This window comes from Garra rufa, chromosome 1, assembly GCF_049309525.1.
Source record: "Garra rufa chromosome 1, GarRuf1.0, whole genome shotgun sequence".
NCBI classification, from domain to species: Eukaryota; Metazoa; Chordata; class Actinopteri; order Cypriniformes; family Cyprinidae; genus Garra; species Garra rufa.
The window spans coordinates 87085984-87110113 of NC_133361.1; the positions used below are offsets into that span (position 1 = coordinate 87085984).

General features: G+C 47.8%; 27 non-coding genes across 27 annotated transcripts; 13 read left to right on the top strand and 14 right to left on the bottom strand.

Moving 5' to 3' along the window:
- The first annotated feature begins 111 nt into the window (after positions 1–111).
- LOC141287767 (U5 spliceosomal RNA) lies at positions 112–227 on the top strand. The gene has a single exon (XR_012339525.1). It is a non-coding gene; the product is annotated as a U5 spliceosomal RNA (small nuclear RNA).
- A 1321-nt stretch (positions 228–1548) lies between these two features.
- Positions 1549–1619, bottom strand: trnag-gcc (transfer RNA glycine (anticodon GCC)). Its single transcript has one exon. It is a non-coding gene; the product is annotated as a tRNA-Gly (tRNA).
- Positions 1620–2018: 399 nt separating this feature from the next.
- Positions 2019–2134, top strand: LOC141287774 (U5 spliceosomal RNA). The gene has a single exon (XR_012339526.1). It is a non-coding gene; the product is annotated as a U5 spliceosomal RNA (small nuclear RNA).
- Positions 2135–3455: 1321 nt separating this feature from the next.
- On the bottom strand, positions 3456–3526 carry trnag-gcc (transfer RNA glycine (anticodon GCC)). Its single transcript has one exon. It is a non-coding gene; the product is annotated as a tRNA-Gly (tRNA).
- Positions 3527–3925: 399 nt separating this feature from the next.
- LOC141287782 (U5 spliceosomal RNA) lies at positions 3926–4041 on the top strand. Its single transcript, XR_012339527.1, has one exon. It is a non-coding gene; the product is annotated as a U5 spliceosomal RNA (small nuclear RNA).
- A 680-nt stretch (positions 4042–4721) lies between these two features.
- Positions 4722–4793, bottom strand: trnad-guc (transfer RNA aspartic acid (anticodon GUC)). The gene has a single exon. It is a non-coding gene; the product is annotated as a tRNA-Asp (tRNA).
- A 1039-nt stretch (positions 4794–5832) lies between these two features.
- Positions 5833–5948, top strand: LOC141287790 (U5 spliceosomal RNA). The gene has a single exon (XR_012339528.1). It is a non-coding gene; the product is annotated as a U5 spliceosomal RNA (small nuclear RNA).
- A 680-nt stretch (positions 5949–6628) lies between these two features.
- Positions 6629–6700, bottom strand: trnad-guc (transfer RNA aspartic acid (anticodon GUC)). The gene has a single exon. It is a non-coding gene; the product is annotated as a tRNA-Asp (tRNA).
- Positions 6701–7269: 569 nt separating this feature from the next.
- trnag-gcc (transfer RNA glycine (anticodon GCC)) lies at positions 7270–7340 on the bottom strand. The gene has a single exon. It is a non-coding gene; the product is annotated as a tRNA-Gly (tRNA).
- Positions 7341–7739: 399 nt separating this feature from the next.
- On the top strand, positions 7740–7855 carry LOC141287797 (U5 spliceosomal RNA). Its single transcript, XR_012339529.1, has one exon. It is a non-coding gene; the product is annotated as a U5 spliceosomal RNA (small nuclear RNA).
- Positions 7856–8535: 680 nt separating this feature from the next.
- trnad-guc (transfer RNA aspartic acid (anticodon GUC)) lies at positions 8536–8607 on the bottom strand. The gene has a single exon. It is a non-coding gene; the product is annotated as a tRNA-Asp (tRNA).
- Positions 8608–9646: 1039 nt separating this feature from the next.
- Positions 9647–9762, top strand: LOC141287803 (U5 spliceosomal RNA). Its single transcript, XR_012339532.1, has one exon. It is a non-coding gene; the product is annotated as a U5 spliceosomal RNA (small nuclear RNA).
- A 680-nt stretch (positions 9763–10442) lies between these two features.
- On the bottom strand, positions 10443–10514 carry trnad-guc (transfer RNA aspartic acid (anticodon GUC)). Its single transcript has one exon. It is a non-coding gene; the product is annotated as a tRNA-Asp (tRNA).
- A 569-nt stretch (positions 10515–11083) lies between these two features.
- On the bottom strand, positions 11084–11154 carry trnag-gcc (transfer RNA glycine (anticodon GCC)). Its single transcript has one exon. It is a non-coding gene; the product is annotated as a tRNA-Gly (tRNA).
- A 399-nt stretch (positions 11155–11553) lies between these two features.
- LOC141287823 (U5 spliceosomal RNA) lies at positions 11554–11669 on the top strand. The gene has a single exon (XR_012339550.1). It is a non-coding gene; the product is annotated as a U5 spliceosomal RNA (small nuclear RNA).
- Positions 11670–12349: 680 nt separating this feature from the next.
- Positions 12350–12421, bottom strand: trnad-guc (transfer RNA aspartic acid (anticodon GUC)). The gene has a single exon. It is a non-coding gene; the product is annotated as a tRNA-Asp (tRNA).
- Positions 12422–13460: 1039 nt separating this feature from the next.
- LOC141286828 (U5 spliceosomal RNA) lies at positions 13461–13576 on the top strand. Its single transcript, XR_012339359.1, has one exon. It is a non-coding gene; the product is annotated as a U5 spliceosomal RNA (small nuclear RNA).
- Positions 13577–14256: 680 nt separating this feature from the next.
- trnad-guc (transfer RNA aspartic acid (anticodon GUC)) lies at positions 14257–14328 on the bottom strand. The gene has a single exon. It is a non-coding gene; the product is annotated as a tRNA-Asp (tRNA).
- A 1039-nt stretch (positions 14329–15367) lies between these two features.
- LOC141287834 (U5 spliceosomal RNA) lies at positions 15368–15483 on the top strand. Its single transcript, XR_012339551.1, has one exon. It is a non-coding gene; the product is annotated as a U5 spliceosomal RNA (small nuclear RNA).
- Positions 15484–16163: 680 nt separating this feature from the next.
- On the bottom strand, positions 16164–16235 carry trnad-guc (transfer RNA aspartic acid (anticodon GUC)). Its single transcript has one exon. It is a non-coding gene; the product is annotated as a tRNA-Asp (tRNA).
- A 1039-nt stretch (positions 16236–17274) lies between these two features.
- LOC141286842 (U5 spliceosomal RNA) lies at positions 17275–17390 on the top strand. Its single transcript, XR_012339361.1, has one exon. It is a non-coding gene; the product is annotated as a U5 spliceosomal RNA (small nuclear RNA).
- A 680-nt stretch (positions 17391–18070) lies between these two features.
- trnad-guc (transfer RNA aspartic acid (anticodon GUC)) lies at positions 18071–18142 on the bottom strand. Its single transcript has one exon. It is a non-coding gene; the product is annotated as a tRNA-Asp (tRNA).
- A 1039-nt stretch (positions 18143–19181) lies between these two features.
- On the top strand, positions 19182–19297 carry LOC141287842 (U5 spliceosomal RNA). Its single transcript, XR_012339552.1, has one exon. It is a non-coding gene; the product is annotated as a U5 spliceosomal RNA (small nuclear RNA).
- Positions 19298–19977: 680 nt separating this feature from the next.
- trnad-guc (transfer RNA aspartic acid (anticodon GUC)) lies at positions 19978–20049 on the bottom strand. The gene has a single exon. It is a non-coding gene; the product is annotated as a tRNA-Asp (tRNA).
- Positions 20050–21087: 1038 nt separating this feature from the next.
- Positions 21088–21203, top strand: LOC141287848 (U5 spliceosomal RNA). The gene has a single exon (XR_012339558.1). It is a non-coding gene; the product is annotated as a U5 spliceosomal RNA (small nuclear RNA).
- Positions 21204–22524: 1321 nt separating this feature from the next.
- Positions 22525–22595, bottom strand: trnag-gcc (transfer RNA glycine (anticodon GCC)). The gene has a single exon. It is a non-coding gene; the product is annotated as a tRNA-Gly (tRNA).
- Positions 22596–22994: 399 nt separating this feature from the next.
- LOC141287855 (U5 spliceosomal RNA) lies at positions 22995–23110 on the top strand. Its single transcript, XR_012339559.1, has one exon. It is a non-coding gene; the product is annotated as a U5 spliceosomal RNA (small nuclear RNA).
- Positions 23111–24130: the final 1020 nt, after the last annotated feature.

Sequence of the window (24130 nt, forward strand, 5' to 3'; positions counted from 1 at the left end):
CCTCCCATTTGGAGTGAGGGGGAGATGAAAATCTTATCGGCACCCTAGATTACCCTTTGTGAGTATAGTGGTTTACCACAGGGAGCGCACATGCTCAAGCGCATGGGCACACAACTCGAGTTTCTCTTCATAGACGCATAAATCTTTCGCCTTTTACTAAAGATTTCCGTGGAGGGGAACCTTTCCGAGTGACCTGTATTTTTGGGTGCTCTGCTCACAGCAGAGCTGCACTGCAGTTTCAATAGCAGACTAAATCTGACCACACACCAATGTGCATTGGAGCAAAGCGTGCTTTCTCGTGGACCGTGTTTGCAGCCTTTGCGCTTCCTGTGTCGCAACTTCACATTTTTTTTCAGCCAGCATGGAAAGACAGCACTCTCATGACATGATGGGATCCAAACCTTGGGCTTCAGCTACTTTGGCCCTGTCAGTGACTTATGTACTTCCAGCATTCTTTTCTGCTCACAACAGAGCTGTATTGGAGTGTCAAGAGTAAAACTGGCCACCAGCCAATGGGCGGTGGAACGAAGCGCGCCTCACCACGTTCTGTACTTGCGGCCTTTGCGCTTTCTGGGTCGCAGCTCCAGATTTCTTTAGCCCGCATGGAAAGACAGCACTCTCTCGTACATGACGGGATACAAACAAAGATGGCTTCAGCTCCTTTTGCCCTATCAGTGACTTGTGCATTTCAAGCATTCTTTTCAGATGGCTAAAAGCTGGAGTCGGGAACTTGCGTTGGTGGTATAGTGGTGAGCATAGCTGTCTTCCAAGCAGTTGACCCGGGTTCGATTCCCGGCCAGCGCATTTGTTTTGGCTCTGGCTGACGTTGAAGCAGAACTCCTTCTGTGACCTCTGTCAGCACCAAAATCTTTTGGATGAGTCGTTCAGCAGCAGCAAAGAGCTGGGTCTCCCCGTCGGGGAATCGAACCCCGGTCTTCCGCGTGACAGGCGGAGATACTGTCCACTATACTAACTAGGAGCTGTACCCGCTGTGCTTCGCCCCCAGCCGACTTGACTTCACCGACATCAGCATAAGGAGCCACTACTCCATGAAAAAAACAAATCAACCTGCCTTGATCTTATTGAGTCTCCCAATATCTTGAATGCTACACATTACAGGGGGTCCTCATTTGGACCACTTTACTATTATTACTATTTTTTTTTACTTTTCATAATGGGAACATGAAAAAAAGGATGGGAAATCTTGTGGCAGTAACATCGCATTTACGTGGATCATATCGCCCACTGCTAGAATTCTACCACTGAACCACCAATGCTCGGAAAGGAGGGAGAACGTTTGGAATTAACACCGCATTTACGAGTATATTGCCCACTGCTAAACTTCGTCAACCTATAGATAAAGTGAACAAGTTTTATAGGCATTTGACGAATATAGACGGACTAATGAGTTTCTGAAAAGATTCGGCAGGGAACGGGGGTTGGTCGGTATGCAAAGGTTGGAGCTCCTTCAAGTAAATCAGGCTTCATTTTAAAGAACCTTACACACATGCAAGCACACACACAACTTTATTAAAAGCACTCCGTTCCTGCATTGGCCGGGAATCGGACCCGGGTCTCCCGCGTGGCAGGCGAGAATTCTACCACTGAACCACCAATGCTCGGCTGGGAGACTTTCGGCCTTCACATTGCCCTGGATTTAGTAATGGTGCGTAACTGTTACACGTCAAATCCAGGTAAAGGGGGGTTGGGTCAATATGCAAAGTTTGGAGCTCCTTCTAGCAAATCAGGCTTGGCCTTCAAGGCTCATTTTAAAGAATCCCACACACATGCAAACACACACCCCTTACTTAAAAGAACTCTGTTCCTGCATTTGCCCGGGAATCAGAGCCAGGCCTCCTGTGTGGCAGGCGAGAATGGATGATGGAAGAGACTTTTTAACTTTTACTCCTCCCATTTGGAGTGAGGGGGAGATGAAAATCTTATCGGCACCCTAGATTACCCTTTGTGAGTATAGTGGTTTACCACAGGGAGCGCACATGCTCAAGCGCATGGGCACACAACTCGAGTTTCTCTTCATAGACGCATAAATCTTTCGCCTTTTACTAAAGATTTCCGTGGAGGGGAACCTTTCCGAGTGACCTGTATTTTTGGGTGCTCTGCTCACAGCAGAGCTGCACTGCAGTTTCAATAGCAGACTAAATCTGACCACACACCAATGTGCATTGGAGCAAAGCGTGCATTCTCGTGGACCGTGTTTGCAGCCTTTGCGCTTCCTGTGTCGCAACTTCACATTTTTTTTCAGCCAGCATGGAAAGACAGCACTCTCATGACATGATGGGATCCAAACCTTGGGCTTCAGCTACTTTGGCCCTGTCAGTGACTTATGTACTTCCAGCATTCTTTTCTGCTCACAACAGAGCTGTATTGGAGTGTCAAGAGTAAAACTGGCCACCAGCCAATGGGCGGTGGAACGAAGCGCGCCTCACCACGTTCTGTACTTGCGGCCTTTGCGCTTTCTGGGTCGCAGCTCCAGATTTCTTTAGCCCGCATGGAAAGACAGCACTCTCTCGTACATGACGGGATACAAACAAAGATGGCTTCAGCTCCTTTTGCCCTATCAGTGACTTGTGCATTTCAAGCATTCTTTTCAGATGGCTAAAAGCTGGAGTCGGGAACTTGCGTTGGTGGTATAGTGGTGAGCATAGCTGTCTTCCAAGCAGTTGACCCGGGTTCGATTCCCGGCCAACGCATTTGTTTTGGCTCTGGCTGACGTTGAAGCAGAACTCCTTCTGTGACCTCTGTCAGCACCAAAATCTTTTGGATGAGTCGTTCAGCAGCAGCAAAGAGCTGGGTCTCCCCGTCGGGGAATCGAACCCCGGTCTTCCACGTGACAGGCGGAGATACTGTCCACTATACTAACGAGGAGCTGTACCCGCTGTGCTTCGCCCCCAGCCGACTTGACTTCACCGACATCAGCATAAGGAGCCACTACTCCATGAAAAAAACAAATCAACCTGCCTTGATCTTATTGAGTCTCCCAATATCTTGAATGCTACACATTACAGGGGGTCCTCATTTGGACCACTTTACTATTATTACTATTTTTTTTTACTTTTCATAATGGGAACATGAAAAAAAGGATGGGAAATCTTGTGGCAGTAACATCGCATTTACGTGGATCATATCGCCCACTGCTAGAATTCTACCACTGAACCACCAATGCTCGGAAAGGAGGGAGAACGTTTGGAATTAACACCGCATTTACGAGTATATTGCCCACTGCTAAACTTCGTCAACCTATAGATAAAGTGAACAAGTTTTATAGGCATTTGACGAATATAGACGGACTAATGAGTTTCTGAAAAGATTCGGCAGGGAACGGGGGTTGGTCGGTATGCAAAGGTTGGAGCTCCTTCAAGTAAATCAGGCTTCATTTTAAAGAACCTTACACACATGCAAGCACACACACAACTTAATTAAAAGCACTCCGTTCCTGCATTGGCCGGGAATCGGACCCGGGTCTCCCGCGTGGCAGGCGAGAATTCTACCACTGAACCACCAATGCTCGGCTGGGAGACTTTCGGCCTTCACATTGCCCTGGATTTAGTAATGGTGCGTAACTGTTACACGTCAAATCCAGGTAAAGGGGGGTTGGGTCAATATGCAAAGTTTGGAGCTCCTTCTAGCAAATCAGGCTTGGCCTTCAAGGCTCATTTTAAAGAATCCCACACACATGCAAACACACACCCCTTACTTAAAAGAACTCTGTTCCTGCATTTGCCCGGGAATCAGAGCCAGGCCTCCTGTGTGGCAGGCGAGAATGGATGATGGAAGAGACTTTTTAACTTTTACTCCTCCCATTTGGAGTGAGGGGGAGATGAAAATCTTATCGGCACCCTAGATTACCCTTTGTGAGTATAGTGGTTTACCACAGGGAGCGCACATGCTCAAGCGCATGGGCACACAACTCGAGTTTCTCTTCATAGACGCATAAATCTTTCGCCTTTTACTAAAGATTTCCGTGGAGGGGAACCTTTCCGAGTGACCTGTATTTTTGGGTGCTCTGCTCACAGCAGAGCTGCACTGCAGTTTCAATAGCAGACTAAATCTGACCACACACCAATGTGCATTGGAGCAAAGCGTGCATTCTCGTGGACCGTGTTTGCAGCCTTTGCGCTTCCTGTGTCGCAACTTGACATTTTTTTTCAGCCAGCATGGAAAGACAGCACTCTCATGACATGATGGGATCCAAACCTTGGGCTTCAGCTACTTTGGCCCTGTCAGTGACTTATGTACTTCCAGCATTCTTTTCTGCTCACAACAGAGCTGTATTGGAGTGTCAAGAGTAAAACTGGCCACCAGCCAATGGGCGGTGGAACGAAGCGCGCCTCACCACGTTCTGTACTTGCGGCCTTTGCGCTTTCTGGGTCGCAGCTCCAGATTTCTTTAGCCCGCATGGAAAGACAGCACTCTCTCGTACATGACGGGATACAAACAAAGATGGCTTCAGCTCCTTTTGCCCTATCAGTGACTTGTGCATTTCAAGCATTCTTTTCAGATGGCTAAAAGCTGGAGTCGGGAACTTGCGTTGGTGTTATAGTGGTGAGCATAGCTGTCTTCCAAGCAGTTGACCCGGGTTCGATTCCCGGCCACCGCATTTGTTTTGGCTCTGGCTGACGTTGAAGCAGAACTCCTTCTGTGACCTCTGTCAGCACCAAAATCTTTTGGATGAGTCGTTCAGCAGCAGCAAAGAGCTGGGTCTCCCCGTCGGGGAATCGAACCCCGGTCTTCCGCGTGACAGGCGGAGATACTGTCCACTATACTAACGAGGAGCTGTACCCGCTGTGCTTCGCCTCCAGCCGACTTGACTTCACCGACATCAGCATAAGGAGCCACTACTCCATGAAAAAAACAAATCAACCTGCCTTGATCTTATTGAGTCTCCCAATATCTTGAATGCTACACATTACAGGGGGTCCTCATTTGGACCACTTTACTATTATTACTATTTTTTTTTACTTTTCATAATGGGAACATGAAAAAAAGGATGGGAAATCTTGTGGCAGTAACATCGCATTTACGTGGATCATATCGCCCACTGCTAGAATTCTACCACTGAACCACCAATGCTCGGAAAGGAGGGAGAACGTTTGGAATTAACACCGCATTTACGAGTATATTGCCCACTGCTAAACTTCGTCAACCTATAGATAAAGTGAACAAGTTTTATAGGCATTTGACGAATATAGACGGACTAATGAGTTTCTGAAAAGATTCGGCAGGGAACGGGGGTTGGTCGGTATGCAAAGGTTGGAGCTCCTTCAAGTAAATCAGGCTTCATTTTAAAGAACCTTACACACATGCAAGCACACACACAACTTAATTAAAAGCACTCCGTTCCTGCATTGGCCGGGAATCGGACCCGGGTCTCCCGCGTGGCAGACAAGAATTCTACCACTGAACCACCAATGCTCGGCTGGGAGACTTTCGGCCTTCACATTGCCCTGGATTTAGTAATGGTGCGTAACTGTTACACGTCAAATCCAGGTAAAGGGGGGTTGGGTCAATATGCAAAGTTTGGAGCTCCTTCTAGCAAATCAGGCTTGGCCTTCAAGGCTCATTTTAAAGAATCCCACACACATGCAAACACACACCCCTTACTTAAAAGAACTCTGTTCCTGCATTTGCCCGGGAATCAGAGCCAGGCCTCCTGTGTGGCAGGCGAGAATGGATGATGGAAGAGACTTTTTAACTTTTACTCCTCCCATTTGGAGTGAGGGGGAGATGAAAATCTTATCGGCACCCTAGATTACCCTTTGTGAGTATAGTGGTTTACCACAGGGAGCGCACATGCTCAAGCGCATGGGCACACAACTCGAGTTTCTCTTCATAGACGCATAAATCTTTCGCCTTTTACTAAAGATTTCCGTGGAGGGGAACCTTTCCGAGTGACCTGTATTTTTGGGTGCTCTGCTCACAGCAGAGCTGCAATGCAGTTTCAATAGCAGACTAAATCTGACCACACACCAATGTGCATTGGAGCAAAGCGTGCATTCTCGTGGACCGTGTTTGCAGCCTTTGCGCTTCCTGTGTCGCAACTTGACATTTTTTTTCAGCCAGCATGGAAAGACAGCACTCTCATGACATGATGGGATCCAAACCTTGGGCTTCAGCTACTTTGGCCCTGTCAGTGACTTATGTACTTCCAGCATTCTTTTCTGCTCACAACAGAGCTGTATTGGAGTGTCAAGAGTAAAACTGGCCACCAGCCAATGGGCGGTGGAACGAAGCGCGCCTCACCACGTTCTGTACTTGCGGCCTTTGCGCTTTCTGCGTCGCAGCTCCAGATTTCTTTAGCCCGCATGGAAAGACAGCACTCTCTCGTACATGACGGGATACAAACAAAGATGGCTTCAGCTCCTTTTGCCCTATCAGTGACTTGTGCATTTCAAGCATTCTTTTCAGATGGCTAAAAGCTAGAGTCGGGAACTTGCGTTGGTGGTATAGTGGTGAGCATAGCTGTCTTCCAAGCAGTTGACCCGGGTTCGATTCTTGGCCAACGCATTTGTTTTGGCTCTGGCTGACGTTGAAGCAGAACTCCTTCTGTGACCTCTGTCAGCACCAAAATCTTTTGGATGAGTCGTTCAGAAGCAGCAAAGAGCTGGGTCTCCCCGTCGGGGAATCGAACCCCGGTCTTCCGCGTGACAGGCGGAGATACTGTCCACTATACTAACGAGGAGCTGTACCCGCTGTGCTTCGCCCCCAGCCGACTTGACTTCACCGACATCAGCATAAGGAGCCACTACTCCATGAAAAAAACAAATCAACCTGCCTTGATCTTATTGAGTCTCCCAATATCTTGAATGCTACACATTACAGGGGGTCCTCATTTGGACCACTTTACTATTATTACTATTTTTTTTTACTTTTCATAATGGGAACATGAAAAAAAGGATGGGAAATCTTGTGGCAGTAACATCGCATTTACGTGGATCATATCGCCCACTGCTAGAATTCTACCACTGAACCACCAATGCTCGGAAAGGAGGGAGAACGTTTGGAATTAACACCGCATTTACGAGTATATTGCCCACTGCTAAACTTCGTCAACCTATAGATAAAGTGAACAAGTTTTATAGGCATTTGACGAATATAGACGGACTAATGAGTTTCTGAAAAGATTCGGCAGGGAACGGGGGTTGGTCGGTATGCAAAGGTTGGAGCTCCTTCAAGTAAATCAGGCTTCATTTTAAAGAACCTTACACACATGCAAGCACACACACAACTTAATTAAAAGCACTCCGTTCCTGCATTGGCCGGGAATCGGACCCGGGTCTCCCGCGTGGCAGGCGAGAATTCTACCACTGAACCACCAATGCTCGGCTGGGAGACTTTCGGCCTTCACATTGCCCTGGATTTAGTAATGGTGCGTAACTGTTACACGTCAAATCCAGGTAAAGGGGGGTTGGGTCAATATGCAAAGTTTGGAGCTCCTTCTAGCAAATCAGGCTTGGCCTTCAAGGCTCATTTTAAAGAATCCCACACACATGCAAACACACACCCCTTACTTAAAAGAACTCTGTTCCTGCATTTGCCCGGGAATCAGAGCCAGGCCTCCTGTGTGGCAGGCGAGAATGGATGATGGAAGAGACTTTTTAACTTTTACTCCTCCCATTTGGAGTGAGGGGGAGATGAAAATCTTATCGGCACCCTAGATTACCCTTTGTGAGTATAGTGGTTTACCACAGGGAGCGCACATGCTCAAGCGCATGGGCACACAACTCGAGTTTCTCTTCATAGACGCATAAATCTTTCGCCTTTTACTAAAGATTTCCGTGGAGGGGAACCTTTCCGAGTGACCTGTATTTTTGGGTGCTCTGCTCACAGCAGAGCTGCACTGCAGTTTCAATAGCAGACTAAATCTGACCACACACCAATGTGCATTGGAGCAAAGCGTGCTTTCTCGTGGACCGTGTTTGCAGCCTTTGCGCTTCCTGTGTCGCAACTTGACATTTTTTTTCAGCCAGCATGGAAAGACAGCACTCTCATGACATGATGGGATCCAAACCTTGGGCTTCAGCTACTTTGGCCCTGTCAGTGACTTATGTACTTCCAGCATTCTTTTCTGCTCACAACAGAGCTGTATTGGAGTGTCAAGAGTAAAACTGGCCACCAGCCAATGGGCGGTGGAACGAAGCGCGCCTCACCACGTTCTGTACTTGCGGCCTTTGCGCTTTCTGGGTCGCAGCTCCAGATTTCTTTAGCCCGCATGGAAAGACAGCACTCTCTCGTACATGACGGGATACAAACAAAGATGGCTTCAGCTCCTTTTGCCCTATCAGTGACTTGTGCATTTCAAGCATTCTTTTCAGATGGCTAAAAGCTGGAGTCGGGAACTTGCGTTGGTGTTATAGTGGTGAGCATAGCTGTCTTCCAAGCAGTTGACCCGGGTTCGATTCCCGGCCACCGCATTTGTTTTGGCTCTGGCTGACGTTGAAGCAGAACTCCTTCTGTGACCTCTGTCAGCACCAAAATCTTTTGGATGAGTCGTTCAGCAGCAGCAAAGAGCTGGGTCTCCCCGTCGGGGAATCGAACCCCGGTCTTCCGCGTGACAGGCGGAGATACTGTCCACTATACTAACGAGGAGCTGTACCCGCTGTGCTTCGCCTCCAGCCGACTTGACTTCACCGACATCAGCATAAGGAGCCACTACTCCATGAAAAAAACAAATCAACCTGCCTTGATCTTATTGAGTCTCCCAATATCTTGAATGCTACACATTACAGGGGGTCCTCATTTGGACCACTTTACTATTATTACTATTTTTTTTTACTTTTCATAATGGGAACATGAAAAAAAGGATGGGAAATCTTGTGGCAGTAACATCGCATTTACGTGGATCATATCGCCCACTGCTAGAATTCTACCACTGAACCACCAATGCTCGGAAAGGAGGGAGAACGTTTGGAATTAACACCGCATTTACGAGTATATTGCCCACTGCTAAACTTCGTCAACCTATAGATAAAGTGAACAAGTTTTATAGGCATTTGACGAATATAGACGGACTAATGAGTTTCTGAAAAGATTCGGCAGGGAACGGGGGTTGGTCGGTATGCAAAGGTTGGAGCTCCTTCAAGTAAATCAGGCTTCATTTTAAAGAACCTTACACACATGCAAGCACACACACAACTTAATTAAAAGCACTCCGTTCCTGCATTGGCCGGGAATCGGACCCGGGTCTCCCGCGTGGCAGACGAGAATTCTACCACTGAACCACCAATGCTCGGCTGGGAGACTTTCGGCCTTCACATTGCCCTGGATTTAGTAATGGTGCGTAACTGTTACACGTCAAATCCAGGTAAAGGGGGGTTGGGTCAATATGCAAAGTTTGGAGCTCCTTCTAGCAAATCAGGCTTGGCCTTCAAGGCTCATTTTAAAGAATCCCACACACATGCAAACACACACCCCTTACTTAAAAGAACTCTGTTCCTGCATTTGCCCGGGAATCAGAGCCAGGCCTCCTGTGTGGCAGGCGAGAATGGATGATGGAAGAGACTTTTTAACTTTTACTCCTCCCATTTGGAGTGAGGGGGAGATGAAAATCTTATCGGCACCCTAGATTACCCTTTGTGAGTATAGTGGTTTACCACAGGGAGCGCACATGCTCAAGCGCATGGGCACACAACTCGAGTTTCTCTTCATAGACGCATAAATCTTTCGCCTTTTACTAAAGATTTCCGTGGAGGGGAACCTTTCCGAGTGACCTGTATTTTTGGGTGCTCTGCTCACAGCAGAGCTGCACTGCAGTTTCAATAGCAGACTAAATCTGACCACACACCAATGTGCATTGGAGCAAAGCGTGCATTCTCGTGGACCGTGTTTGCAGCCTTTGCGCTTCCTGTGTCGCAACTTCACATTTTTTTTCAGCCAGCATGGAAAGACAGCACTCTCATGACATGATGGGATCCAAACCTTGGGCTTCAGCTACTTTGGCCCTGTCAGTGACTTATGTACTTCCAGCATTCTTTTCTGCTCACAACAGAGCTGTATTGGAGTGTCAAGAGTAAAACTGGCCACCAGCCAATGGGCGGTGGAACGAAGCGCGCCTCACCACGTTCTGTACTTGCGGCCTTTGCGCTTTCTGCGTCGCAGCTCCAGATTTCTTTAGCCCGCATGGAAAGACAGCACTCTCTCGTACATGACGGGATACAAACAAAGATGGCTTCAGCTCCTTTTGCCCTATCAGTGACTTGTGCATTTCAAGCATTCTTTTCAGATGGCTAAAAGCTAGAGTCGGGAACTTGCGTTGGTGGTATAGTGGTGAGCATAGCTGTCTTCCAAGCAGTTGACCCGGGTTCGATTCCTGGCCAACGCATTTGTTTTGGCTCTGGCTGACGTTGAAGCAGAACTCCTTCTGTGACCTCTGTCAGCACCAAAATCTTTTGGATGAGTCGTTCAGAAGCAGCAAAGAGCTGGGTCTCCCCGTCGGGGAATCGAACCCCGGTCTTCCGCGTGACAGGCGGAGATACTGTCCACTATACTAACGAGGAGCTGTACCCGCTGTGCTTCGCCCCCAGCCGACTTGACTTCACCGACATCAGCATAAGGAGCCACTACTCCATGAAAAAAACAAATCAACCTGCCTTGATCTTATTGAGTCTCCCAATATCTTGAATGCTACACATTACAGGGGGTCCTCATTTGGACCACTTTACTATTATTACTATTTTTTTTTACTTTTCATAATGGGAACATGAAAAAAAGGATGGGAAATCTTGTGGCAGTAACATCGCATTTACGTGGATCATATCGCCCACTGCTAGAATTCTACCACTGAACCACCAATGCTCGGAAAGGAGGGAGAACGTTTGGAATTAACACCGCATTTACGAGTATATTGCCCACTGCTAAACTTCGTCAACCTATAGATAAAGTGAACAAGTTTTATAGGCATTTGACGAATATAGACGGACTAATGAGTTTCTGAAAAGATTCGGCAGGGAACGGGGGTTGGTCGGTATGCAAAGGTTGGAGCTCCTTCAAGTAAATCAGGCTTCATTTTAAAGAACCTTACACACATGCAAGCACACACACAACTTAATTAAAAGCACTCCGTTCCTGCATTGGCCGGGAATCGGACCCGGGTCTCCCGCGTGGCAGGCGAGAATTCTACCACTGAACCACCAATGCTCGGCTGGGAGACTTTCGGCCTTCACATTGCCCTGGATTTAGTAATGGTGCGTAACTGTTACACGTCAAATCCAGGTAAAGGGGGGTTGGGTCAATATGCAAAGTTTGGAGCTCCTTCTAGCAAATCAGGCTTGGCCTTCAAGGCTCATTTTAAAGAATCCCACACACATGCAAACACACACCCCTTACTTAAAAGAACTCTGTTCCTGCATTTGCCCGGGAATCAGAGCCAGGCCTCCTGTGTGGCAGGCGAGAATGGATGATGGAAGAGACTTTTTAACTTTTACTCCTCCCATTTGGAGTGAGGGGGAGATGAAAATCTTATCGGCACCCTAGATTACCCTTTGTGAGTATAGTGGTTTACCACAGGGAGCGCACATGCTCAAGCGCATGGGCACACAACTCGAGTTTCTCTTCATAGACGCATAAATCTTTCGCCTTTTACTAAAGATTTCCGTGGAGGGGAACCTTTCCGAGTGACCTGTATTTTTGGGTGCTCTGCTCACAGCAGAGCTGCACTGCAGTTTCAATAGCAGACTAAATCTGACCACACACCAATGTGCATTGGAGCAAAGCGTGCTTTCTCGTGGACCGTGTTTGCAGCCTTTGCGCTTCCTGTGTCGCAACTTCACATTTTTTTTCAGCCAGCATGGAAAGACAGCACTCTCATGACATGATGGGATCCAAACCTTGGGCTTCAGCTACTTTGGCCCTGTCAGTGACTTATGTACTTCCAGCATTCTTTTCTGCTCACAACAGAGCTGTATTGGAGTGTCAAGAGTAAAACTGGCCACCAGCCAATGGGCGGTGGAACGAAGCGCGCCTCACCACGTTCTGTACTTGCGGCCTTTGCGCTTTCTGGGTCGCAGCTCCAGATTTCTTTAGCCCGCATGGAAAGACAGCACTCTCTCGTACATGACGGGATACAAACAAAGATGGCTTCAGCTCCTTTTGCCCTATCAGTGACTTGTGCATTTCAAGCATTCTTTTCAGATGGCTAAAAGCTGGAGTCGGGAACTTGCGTTGGTGGTATAGTGGTGAGCATAGCTGTCTTCCAAGCAGTTGACCCGGGTTCGATTCCCGGCCACCGCATTTGTTTTGGCTCTGGCTGACGTTGAAGCAGAACTCCTTCTGTGACCTCTGTCAGCACCAAAATCTTTTGGATGAGTCGTTCAGCAGCAGCAAAGAGCTGGGTCTCCCCGTCGGGGAATCGAACCCCGGTCTTCCGCGTGACAGGCGGAGATACTGTCCACTATACTAACGAGGAGCTGTACCCGCTGTGCTTCGCCCCCAGCCGACTTGACTTCACCGACATCAGCATAAGGAGCCACTACTCCATGAAAAAAACAAATCAACCTGCCTTGATCTTATTGAGTCTCCCAATATCTTGAATGCTACACATTACAGGGGGTCCTCATTTGGACCACTTTACTATTATTACTATTTTTTTTTACTTTTCATAATGGGAACATGAAAAAAAGGATGGGAAATCTTGTGGCAGTAACATCGCATTTACGTGGATCATATCGCCCACTGCTAGAATTCTACCACTGAACCACCAATGCTCGGAAAGGAGGGAGAACGTTTGGAATTAACACCGCATTTACGAGTATATTGCCCACTGCTAAACTTCGTCAACCTATAGATAAAGTGAACAAGTTTTATAGGCATTTGACGAATATAGACGGACTAATGAGTTTCTGAAAAGATTCGGCAGGGAACGGGGGTTGGTCGGTATGCAAAGGTTGGAGCTCCTTCAAGTAAATCAGGCTTCATTTTAAAGAACCTTACACACATGCAAGCACACACACAACTTAATTAAAAGCACTCCGTTCCTGCATTGGCCGGGAATCGGACCCAGGTCTCCCGCGTGGCAGGCGAGAATTCTACCACTGAACCACCAATGCTCGGCTGGGAGACTTTCGGCCTTCACATTGCCCTGGATTTAGTAATGGTGCGTAACTGTTACACGTCAAATCCAGGTAAAGGGGGGTTGGGTCAATATGCAAAGTTTGGAGCTCCTTCTAGCAAATCAGGCTTGGCCTTCAAGGCTCATTTTAAAGAATCCCACACACATGCAAACACACACCCCTTACTTAAAAGAACTCTGTTCCTGCATTTGCCCGGGAATCAGAGCCAGGCCTCCTGTGTGGCAGGCGAGAATGGATGATGGAAGAGACTTTTTAACTTTTACTCCTCCCATTTGGAGTGAGGGGGAGATGAAAATCTTATCGGCACCCTAGATTACCCTTTGTGAGTATAGTGGTTTACCACAGGGAGCGCACATGCTCAAGCGCATGGGCACACAACTCGAGTTTCTCTTCATAGACGCATAAATCTTTCGCCTTTTACTAAAGATTTCCGTGGAGAGGAACCTTTCCGAGTGACCTGTATTTTTGGGTGCTCTGCTCACAGCAGAGCTGCACTGCAGTTTCAATAGCAGACTAAATCTGACCACACACCAATGTGCATTGGAACAAAGCGTGCATTCTCGTGGACCGTGTTTGCAGCCTTTGCGCTTCCTGTGTCGCAACTTCACATTTTTTTTCAGCCAGCATGGAAAGACAGCACTCTCATGACATGATGGGATCCAAACCTTGGGCTTCAGCTACTTTGGCCCTGTCAGTGACTTATGTACTTCCAGCATTCTTTTCTGCTCACAACAGAGCTGTATTGGAGTGTCAAGAGTAAAACTGGCCACCAGCCAATGGGCGGTGGAACGAAGCGCGCCTCACCACGTTCTGTACTTGCGGCCTTTGCGCTTTCTGCGTCGCAGCTCCAGATTTCTTTAGCCCGCATGGAAAGACAGCACTCTCTCGTACATGACGGGATACAAACAAAGATGGCTTCAGCTCCTTTTGCCCTATCAGTGACTTGTGCATTTCAAGCATTCTTTTCAGATGGCTAAAAGCTGGAGTCGGGAACTTGCGTTGGTGGTATAGTGGTGAGCATTGCTGTCTTCCAAGCAGTTGACCCGGGTTCGATTCCCGGCCTACGCATTTGTTTTGGCTCTGGCTGACGTTGAAGCAGAACTCCTTCTGTGACCTCTGTCAGCACCAAAATCTTTTGGATGAGTCGTTCAGCAGCAGCAAAGAGCTGGGTCTCCCCGTCGGGGAATCGAACCCCGGTCTTCCGCGTGACAGGCGGAGATACTGTCCACTATACTAACGAGGAGCTGTACCCGCTGTGCTTCGCCCCCAGCCGACTTGACTTCACCGACATCAGCATAAGGAGCCACTACTCCATGAAAAAAACAAATCAACCTGCCTTGATCTTATTGAGTCTCCCAATATCTTGAATGCTACACATTACAGGGGGTCCTCATTTGGACCGCTTTACTATTATTACTATTTTTTTTTACTTTTCATAATGGGAACATGAAAAAAAGGATGGGAAATCATGTGGCAGTAACATCGCATTTACGTGGATCATATCGCCCACTGCTAGAATTCTACCACTGAACCACCAATGCTCGGAAAGGAGGGAGAACGTTTGGAATTAACACCGCATTTACGAGTATATTGCCCACTGCTAAACTTCGTCAACCTATAGATAAAGTGAACAAGTTTTATAGGCATTTGACGAATATAGACGGACTAATGAGTTTCTGAAATGATTCGGCAGGGAACGGGGGTTGGTCGGTATGCAAAGGTTGGAGCTCCTTCAATTAAATCAGGCTTCATTTTAAAGAACCTTACACACATGCAAGCACACACACAACTTAATTAAAAGCACTCCGTTCCTGCATTGGCCGGGAATCGGACCCGGGTCTCCCGCGTGGCAGGCGAGAATACTACCACTGAACCACCAATGCTCGGCTGGGAGGCTTTCGGCCTTCACATTGCCCTGTATTTAGTAATGGTGCGTAACTGTTACACGTCAAATCCAGGTAAAGGGGGGTTGGGTCAATATGCAAAGTTTGGAGCTCCTTCTAGCAAATCAGGCTTGGCCTTCAAGGCTCATTTTAAAGAATCCCACACACATGCAAACACACACCCCTTACTTAAAAGAACTCTGTTCCTGCATTTGCCCGGGAATCAGAGCCAGGCCTCCTGTGTGGCAGGCGAGAATGGATGATGGAAGAGACTTTTTAACTTTTACTCCTCCCATTTGGAGTGAGGGGGAGATGAAAATCTTATCGGCACCCTAGATTACCCTTTGTGAGTATAGTGGTTTACCACAGGGAGCGCACATGCTCAAGCGCATGGGCACACAACTCGAGTTTCTCTTCATAGACGCATAAATCTTTCGCCTTTTACTAAAGATTTCCGTGGAGGGGAACCTTTCCGAGTGACCTGTATTTTTGGGTGCTCTGCTCACAGCAGAGCTGCACTGCAGTTTCAATAGCAGACTAAATCTGACCACACACCAATGTGCATTGGAGCAAAGCGTGCTTTCTCGTGGACCGTGTTTGCAGCCTTTGCGCTTCCTGTGTCGCAACTTCACATTTTTTTTCAGCCAGCATGGAAAGACAGCACTCTCATGACATGATGGGATCCAAACCTTGGGCTTCAGCTACTTTGGCCCTGTCAGTGACTTATGTACTTCCAGCATTCTTTTCTGCTCACAACAGAGCTGTATTGGAGTGTCAAGAGTAAAACTGGCCACCAGCCAATGGGCGGTGGAACGAAGCGCGCCTCACCACGTTCTGTACTTGCGGCCTTTGCGCTTTCTGGGTCGCAGCTCCAGATTTCTTTAGCCCGCATGGAAAGACAGCACTCTCTCGTACATGACGGGATACAAACAAAGATGGCTTCAGCTCCTTTTGCCCTATCAGTGACTTGTGCATTTCAAGCATTCTTTTCAGATGGCTAAAAGCTGGAGTCGGGAACTTGCGTTGGTGGTATAGTGGTGAGCATAGCTGTCTTCCAAGCAGTTGACCCGGGTTCGATTCCCGGCCACCGCATTTGTTTTGGCTCTGGCTGACGTTGAAGCAGAACTCCTTCTGTGACCTCTGTCAGCACCAAAATCTTTTGGATGAGTCGTTCAGCAGCAGCAAAGAGCTGGGTCTCCCCGTCGGGGAATCGAACCCCGGTCTTCCGCGTGACAGGCGGAGATACTGTCCACTATACTAACGAGGAGCTGTACCCGCTGTGCTTCGCCCCCAGCCGACTTGACTTCACCGACATCAGCATAAGGAGCCACTACTCCATGAAAAAAACAAATCAACCTGCCTTGATCTTATTGAGTCTCCCAATATCTTGAATGCTACACATTACAGGGGGTCCTCATTTGGACCACTTTACTATTATTACTATTTTTTTTTACTTTTCATAATGGGAACATGAAAAAAAGGATGGGAAATCTTGTGGCAGTAACATCGCATTTACGTGGATCATATCGCCCACTGCTAGAATTCTACCACTGAACCACCAATGCTCGGAAAGGAGGGAGAACGTTTGGAATTAACACCGCATTTACGAGTATATTGCCCACTGCTAAACTTCGTCAACCTATAGATAAAGTGAACAAGTTTTATAGGCATTTGACGAATATAGACGGACTAATGAGTTTCTGAAAAGATTCGGCAGGGAACGGGGGTTGGTCGGTATGCAAAGGTTGGAGCTCCTTCAAGTAAATCAGGCTTCATTTTAAAGAACCTTACACACATGCAAGCACACACACAACTTAATTAAAAGCACTCCGTTCCTGCATTGGCCGGGAATCGGACCCAGGTCTCCCGCGTGGCAGGCGAGAATTCTACCACTGAACCACCAATGCTCGGCTGGGAGACTTTCGGCCTTCACATTGCCCTGGATTTAGTAATGGTGCGTAACTGTTACACGTCAAATCCAGGTAAAGGGGGGTTGGGTCAATATGCAAAGTTTGGAGCTCCTTCTAGCAAATCAGGCTTGGCCTTCAAGGCTCATTTTAAAGAATCCGACACACATGCAAACACACACCCCTTACTTAAAAGAACTCTGTTCCTGCATTTGCCCGGGAATCAGAGCCAGGCCTCCTGTGTGGCAGGCGAGAATGGATGATGGAAGAGACTTTTTAACTTTTACTCCTCCCATTTGGAGTGAGGGGGAGATGAAAATCTTATCGGCACCCTAGATTACCCTTTGTGAGTATAGTGGTTTACCACAGGGAGCGCACATGCTCAAGCGCATGGGCACACAACTCGAGTTTCTCTTCATAGACGCATAAATCTTTCGCCTTTTACTAAAGATTTCCGTGGAGAGGAACCTTTCCGAGTGACCTGTATTTTTGGGTGCTCTGCTCACAGCAGAGCTGCACTGCAGTTTCAATAGCAGACTAAATCTGACCACACACCAATGTGCATTGGAGCAAAGCGTGCATTCTCGTGGACCGTGTTTGCAGCCTTTGCGCTTCCTGTGTCGCAACTTCACATTTTTTTTCAGCCAGCATGGAAAGACAGCACTCTCATGACATGATGGGATCCAAACCTTGGGCTTCAGCTACTTTGGCCCTGTCAGTGACTTATGTACTTCCAGCATTCTTTTCTGCTCACAACAGAGCTGTATTGGAGTGTCAAGAGTAAAACTGGCCACCAGCCAATGGGCGGTGGAACGAAGCGCGCCTCACCACGTTCTGTACTTGCGGCCTTTGCGCTTTCTGCGTCGCAGCTCCAGATTTCTTTAGCCCGCATGGAAAGACAGCACTCTCTCGTACATGACGGGATACAAACAAAGATGGCTTCAGCTCCTTTTGCCCTATCAGTGACTTGTGCATTTCAAGCATTCTTTTCAGATGGCTAAAAGCTGGAGTCGGGAACTTGCGTTGGTGGTATAGTGGTGAGCATTGCTGTCTTCCAAGCAGTTGACCCGGGTTCGATTCCCGGCCTACGCATTTGTTTTGGCTCTGGCTGACGTTGAAGCAGAACTCCTTCTGTGACCTCTGTCAGCACCAAAATCTTTTGGATGAGTCGTTCAGCAGCAGCAAAGAGCTGGGTCTCCCCGTCGGGGAATCGAACCCCGGTCTTCCGCGTGACAGGCGGAGATACTGTCCACTATACTAACGAGGAGCTGTACCCGCTGTGCTTCGCCCCCAGCCGACTTGACTTCACCGACATCAGCATAAGGAGCCACTACTCCATGAAAAAAACAAATCAACCTGCCTTGATCTTATTGAGTCTCCCAATATCTTGAATGCTACACATTACAGGGGGTCCTCATTTGGACCGCTTTACTATTATTACTATTTTTTTTTACTTTTCATAATGGGAACATGAAAAAAAGGATGGGAAATCATGTGGCAGTAACATCGCATTTACGTGGATCATATCGCCCACTGCTAGAATTCTACCACTGAACCACCAATGCTCGGAAAGGAGGGAGAACGTTTGGAATTAACACCGCATTTACGAGTATATTGCCCACTGCTAAACTTCGTCAACCTATAGATAAAGTGAACAAGTTTTATAGGCATTTGACGAATATAGACGGACTAATGAGTTTCTGAAATGATTCGGCAGGGAACGGGGGTTGGTCGGTATGCAAAGGTTGGAGCTCCTTCAATTAAATCAGGCTTCATTTTAAAGAACCTTACACACATGCAAGCACACACACAACTTAATTAAAAGCACTCCGTTCCTGCATTGGCCGGGAATCGGACCCGGGTCTCCCGCGTGGCAGGCGAGAATACTACCACTGAACCACCAATGCTCGGCTGGGAGGCTTTCGGCCTTCACATTGCCCTGTATTTAGTAATGGTGCGTAACTGTTACACGTCAAATCCAGGTAAAGGGGGGTTGGGTCAATATGCAAAGTTTGGAGCTCCTTCTAGCAAATCAGGCTTGGCCTTCAAGGCTCATTTTAAAGAATCCCACACACATGCAAACACACACCCCTTACTTAAAAGAACTCTGTTCCTGCATTTGCCCGGGAATCAGAGCCAGGCCTCCTGTGTGGCAGGCGAGAATGGATGATGGAAGAGACTTTTTAACTTTTACTCCTCCCATTTGGAGTGAGGGGGAGATGAAAATCTTATCGGCACCCTAGATTACCCTTTGTGAGTATAGTGGTTTACCACAGGGAGCGCACATGCTCAAGCGCATGGGCACACAACTCGAGTTTCTCTTCATAGACGCATAAATCTTTCGCCTTTTACTAAAGATTTCCGTGGAGGGGAACCTTTCCGAGTGACCTGTATTTTTGGGTGCTCTGCTCACAGCAGAGCTGCACTGCAGTTTCAATAGCAGACTAAATCTGACCACACACCAATGTGCATTGGAGCAAAGCGTGCTTTCTCGTGGACCGTGTTTGCAGCCTTTGCGCTTCCTGTGTCGCAACTTCACATTTTTTTTCAGCCAGCATGGAAAGACAGCACTCTCATGACATGATGGGATCCAAACCTTGGGCTTCAGCTACTTTGGCCCTGTCAGTGACTTATGTACTTCCAGCATTCTTTTCTGCTCACAACAGAGCTGTATTGGAGTGTCAAGAGTAAAACTGGCCACCAGCCAATGGGCGGTGGAACGAAGCGCGCCTCACCACGTTCTGTACTTGCGGCCTTTGCGCTTTCTGGGTCGCAGCTCCAGATTTCTTTAGCCCGCATGGAAAGACAGCACTCTCTCGTACATGACGGGATACAAACAAAGATGGCTTCAGCTCCTTTTGCCCTATCAGTGACTTGTGCATTTCAAGCATTCTTTTCAGATGGCTAAAAGCTGGAGTCGGGAACTTGCGTTGGTGGTATAGTGGTGAGCATAGCTGTCTTCCAAGCAGTTGACCCGGGTTCGATTCCCGGCCACCGCATTTGTTTTGGCTCTGGCTGACGTTGAAGCAGAACTCCTTCTGTGACCTCTGTCAGCACCAAAATCTTTTGGATGAGTCGTTCAGCAGCAGCAAAGAGCTGGGTCTCCCCGTCGGGGAATCGAACCCCGGTCTTCCGCGTGACAGGCGGAGATACTGTCCACTATACTAACGAGGAGCTGTACCCGCTGTGCTTCGCCCCCAGCCGACTTGACTTCACCGACATCAGCATAAGGAGCCACTACTCCATGAAAAAAACAAATCAACCTGCCTTGATCTTATTGAGTCTCCCAATATCTTGAATGCTACACATTACAGGGGGTCCTCATTTGGACCACTTTACTATTATTACTATTTTTTTTTCTTTTCATAATGGGAACATGAAAAAAAGGATGGGAAATCATGTGGCAGTAACATCGCATTTACGTGGATCATATCGCCCACTGCTAGAATTCTACCACTGAACCACCAATGCTCGGAAAGGAGGGAGAACGTTTGGAATTAACACCGCATTTACGAGTATATTGCCCACTGCTAAACTTCGTCAACCTATAGATAAAGTGAACAAGTTTTATAGGCATTTGACGAATATAGACGGACTAATGAGTTTCTGAAAAGATTCGGCAGGGAACGGGGGTTGGTCGGTATGCAAAGGTTGGAGCTCCTTCAAGTAAATCAGGCTTCATTTTAAAGAACCTTACACACATGCAAGCACACACACAACTTAATTAAAAGCACTCCGTTCCTGCATTGGCCGGGAATCGGACCCGGGTCTCCCGCGTGGCAGGCGAGAATACTACCACTGAACCACCAATGCTCGGCTGGGAGACTTTCGGCCTTCACATTGCCCTGGATTTAGTAATGGTGCGTAACTGTTACACGTCAAATCCAGGTAAAGGGGGGTTGGGTCAATATGCAAAGTTTGGAGCTCCTTCTAGCAAATCAGGCTTGGCCTTCAAGGCTCATTTTAAAGAATCCCACACACATGCAAACACACACCCCTTACTTAAAAGAACTCTGTTCCTGCATTTGCCCGGGAATCAGAGCCAGGCCTCCTGTGTGGCAGGCGAGAATGGATGATGGAAGAGACTTTTTAACTTTTACTCCTCCCATTTGGAGTGAGGGGGAGATGAAAATCTTATCGGCACCCTAGATTACCCTTTGTGAGTATAGTGGTTTACCACAGGGAGCGCACATGCTCAAGCGCATGGGCACACAACTCGAGTTTCTCTTCATAGACGCATAAATCTTTCGCCTTTTACTAAAGATTTCCGTGGAGGGGAACCTTTCCGAGTGACCTGTATTTTTGGGTGCTCTGCTCACAGCAGAGCTGCACTGCAGTTTCAATAGCAGACTAAATCTGACCACACACCAATGTGCATTGGAGCAAAGCGTGCTTTCTCGTGGACCGTGTTTGCAGCCTTTGCGCTTCCTGTGTCGCAACTTCACATTTTTTTTCAGCCAGCATGGAAAGACAGCACTCTCATGACATGATGGGATCCAAACCTTGGGCTTCAGCTACTTTGGCCCTGTCAGTGACTTATGTACTTCCAGCATTCTTTTCTGCTCACAACAGAGCTGTATTGGAGTGTCAAGAGTAAAACTGGCCACCAGCCAATGGGCGGTGGAACGAAGCGCGCCTCACCACGTTCTGTACTTGCGGCCTTTGCGCTTTCTGGGTCGCAGCTCCAGATTTCTTTAGCCCGCATGGAAAGACAGCACTCTCTCGTACATGACGGGATACAAACAAAGATGGCTTCAGCTCCTTTTGCCCTATCAGTGACTTGTGCATTTCAAGCATTCTTTTCAGATGGCTAAAAGCTGGAGTCGGGAACTTGCGTTGGTGGTATAGTGGTGAGCATAGCTGTCTTCCAAGCAGTTGACCCGGGTTCGATTCCCGGCCAACGCATTTGTTTTGGCTCTGGCTGACGTTGAAGCAGAACTCCTTCTGTGACCTCTGTCAGCACCAAAATCTTTTGGATGAGTCGTTCAGCAGCAGCAAAGAGCTGGGTCTCCCCGTCGGGGAATCGAACCCCGGTCTTCCGCGTGACAGGCGGAGATACTGTCCACTATACTAACTAGGAGCTGTACCCGCTGTGCTTCGCCCCCAGCCGACTTGACTTCACCGACATCAGCATAAGGAGCCACTACTCCATGAAAAAAACAAATCAACCTGCCTTGATCTTATTGAGTCTCCCAATATCTTGAATGCTACACATTACAGGGGGTCCTCATTTGGACCACTTTACTATTATTACTATTTTTTTTTACTTTTCATAATGGGAACATGAAAAAAAGGATGGGAAATCTTGTGGCAGTAACATCGCATTTACGTGGATCATATCGCCCACTGCTAGAATTCTACCACTGAACCACCAATGCTCGGAAAGGAGGGAGAACGTTTGGAATTAACACCGCATTTACGAGTATATTGCCCACTGCTAAACTTCGTCAACCTATAGATAAAGTGAACAAGTTTTATAGGCATTTGACGAATATAGACGGACTAATGAGTTTCTGAAAAGATTCGGCAGGGAACGGGGGTTGGTCGGTATGCAAAGGTTGGAGCTCCTTCAAGTAAATCAGGCTTCATTTTAAAGAACCTTACACACATGCAAGCACACACACAACTTTATTAAAAGCACTCCGTTCCTGCATTGGCCGGGAATCGGACCCGGGTCTCCCGCGTGGCAGGCGAGAATTCTACCACTGAACCACCAATGCTCGGCTGGGAGACTTTCGGCCTTCACATTGCCCTGGATTTAGTAATGGTGCGTAACTGTTACACGTCAAATCCAGGTAAAGGGGGGTTGGGTCAATATGCAAAGTTTGGAGCTCCTTCTAGCAAATCAGGCTTGGCCTTCAAGGCTCATTTTAAAGAATCCCACACACATGCAAACACACACCCCTTACTTAAAAGAACTCTGTTCCTGCATTTGCCCGGGAATCAGAGCCAGGCCTCCTGTGTGGCAGGCGAGAATGGATGATGGAAGAGACTTTTTAACTTTTACTCCTCCCATTTGGAGTGAGGGGGAGATGAAAATCTTATCGGCACCCTAGATTACCCTTTGTGAGTATAGTGGTTTACCACAGGGAGCGCACATGCTCAAGCGCATGGGCACACAACTCGAGTTTCTCTTCATAGACGCATAAATCTTTCGCCTTTTACTAAAGATTTCCGTGGAGGGGAACCTTTCCGAGTGACCTGTATTTTTGGGTGCTCTGCTCACAGCAGAGCTGCACTGCAGTTTCAATAGCAGACTAAATCTGACCACACACCAATGTGCATTGGAGCAAAGCGTGCATTCTCGTGGACCGTGTTTGCAGCCTTTGCGCTTCCTGTGTCGCAACTTCACATTTTTTTTCAGCCAGCATGGAAAGACAGCACTCTCATGACATGATGGGATCCAAACCTTGGGCTTCAGCTACTTTGGCCCTGTCAGTGACTTATGTACTTCCAGCATTCTTTTCTGCTCACAACAGAGCTGTATTGGAGTGTCAAGAGTAAAACTGGCCACCAGCCAATGGGCGGTGGAACGAAGCGCGCCTCACCACGTTCTGTACTTGCGGCCTTTGCGCTTTCTGGGTCGCAGCTCCAGATTTCTTTAGCCCGCATGGAAAGACAGCACTCTCTCGTACATGACGGGATACAAACAAAGATGGCTTCAGCTCCTTTTGCCCTATCAGTGACTTGTGCATTTCAAGCATTCTTTTCAGATGGCTAAAAGCTGGAGTCGGGAACTTGCGTTGGTGGTATAGTGGTGAGCATAGCTGTCTTCCAAGCAGTTGACCCGGGTTCGATTCCCGGCCAACGCATTTGTTTTGGCTCTGGCTGACGTTGAAGCAGAACTCCTTCTGTGACCTCTGTCAGCACCAAAATCTTTTGGATGAGTCGTTCAGCAGCAGCAAAGAGCTGGGTCTCCCCGTCGGGGAATCGAACCCCGGTCTTCCACGTGACAGGCGGAGATACTGTCCACTATACTAACGAGGAGCTGTACCCGCTGTGCTTCGCCCCCAGCCGACTTGACTTCACCGACATCAGCATAAGGAGCCACTACTCCATGAAAAAAACAAATCAACCTGCCTTGATCTTATTGAGTCTCCCAATATCTTGAATGCTACACATTACAGGGGGTCCTCATTTGGACCACTTTACTATTATTACTATTTTTTTTTACTTTTCATAATGGGAACATGAAAAAAAGGATGGGAAATCTTGTGGCAGTAACATCGCATTTACGTGGATCATATCGCCCACT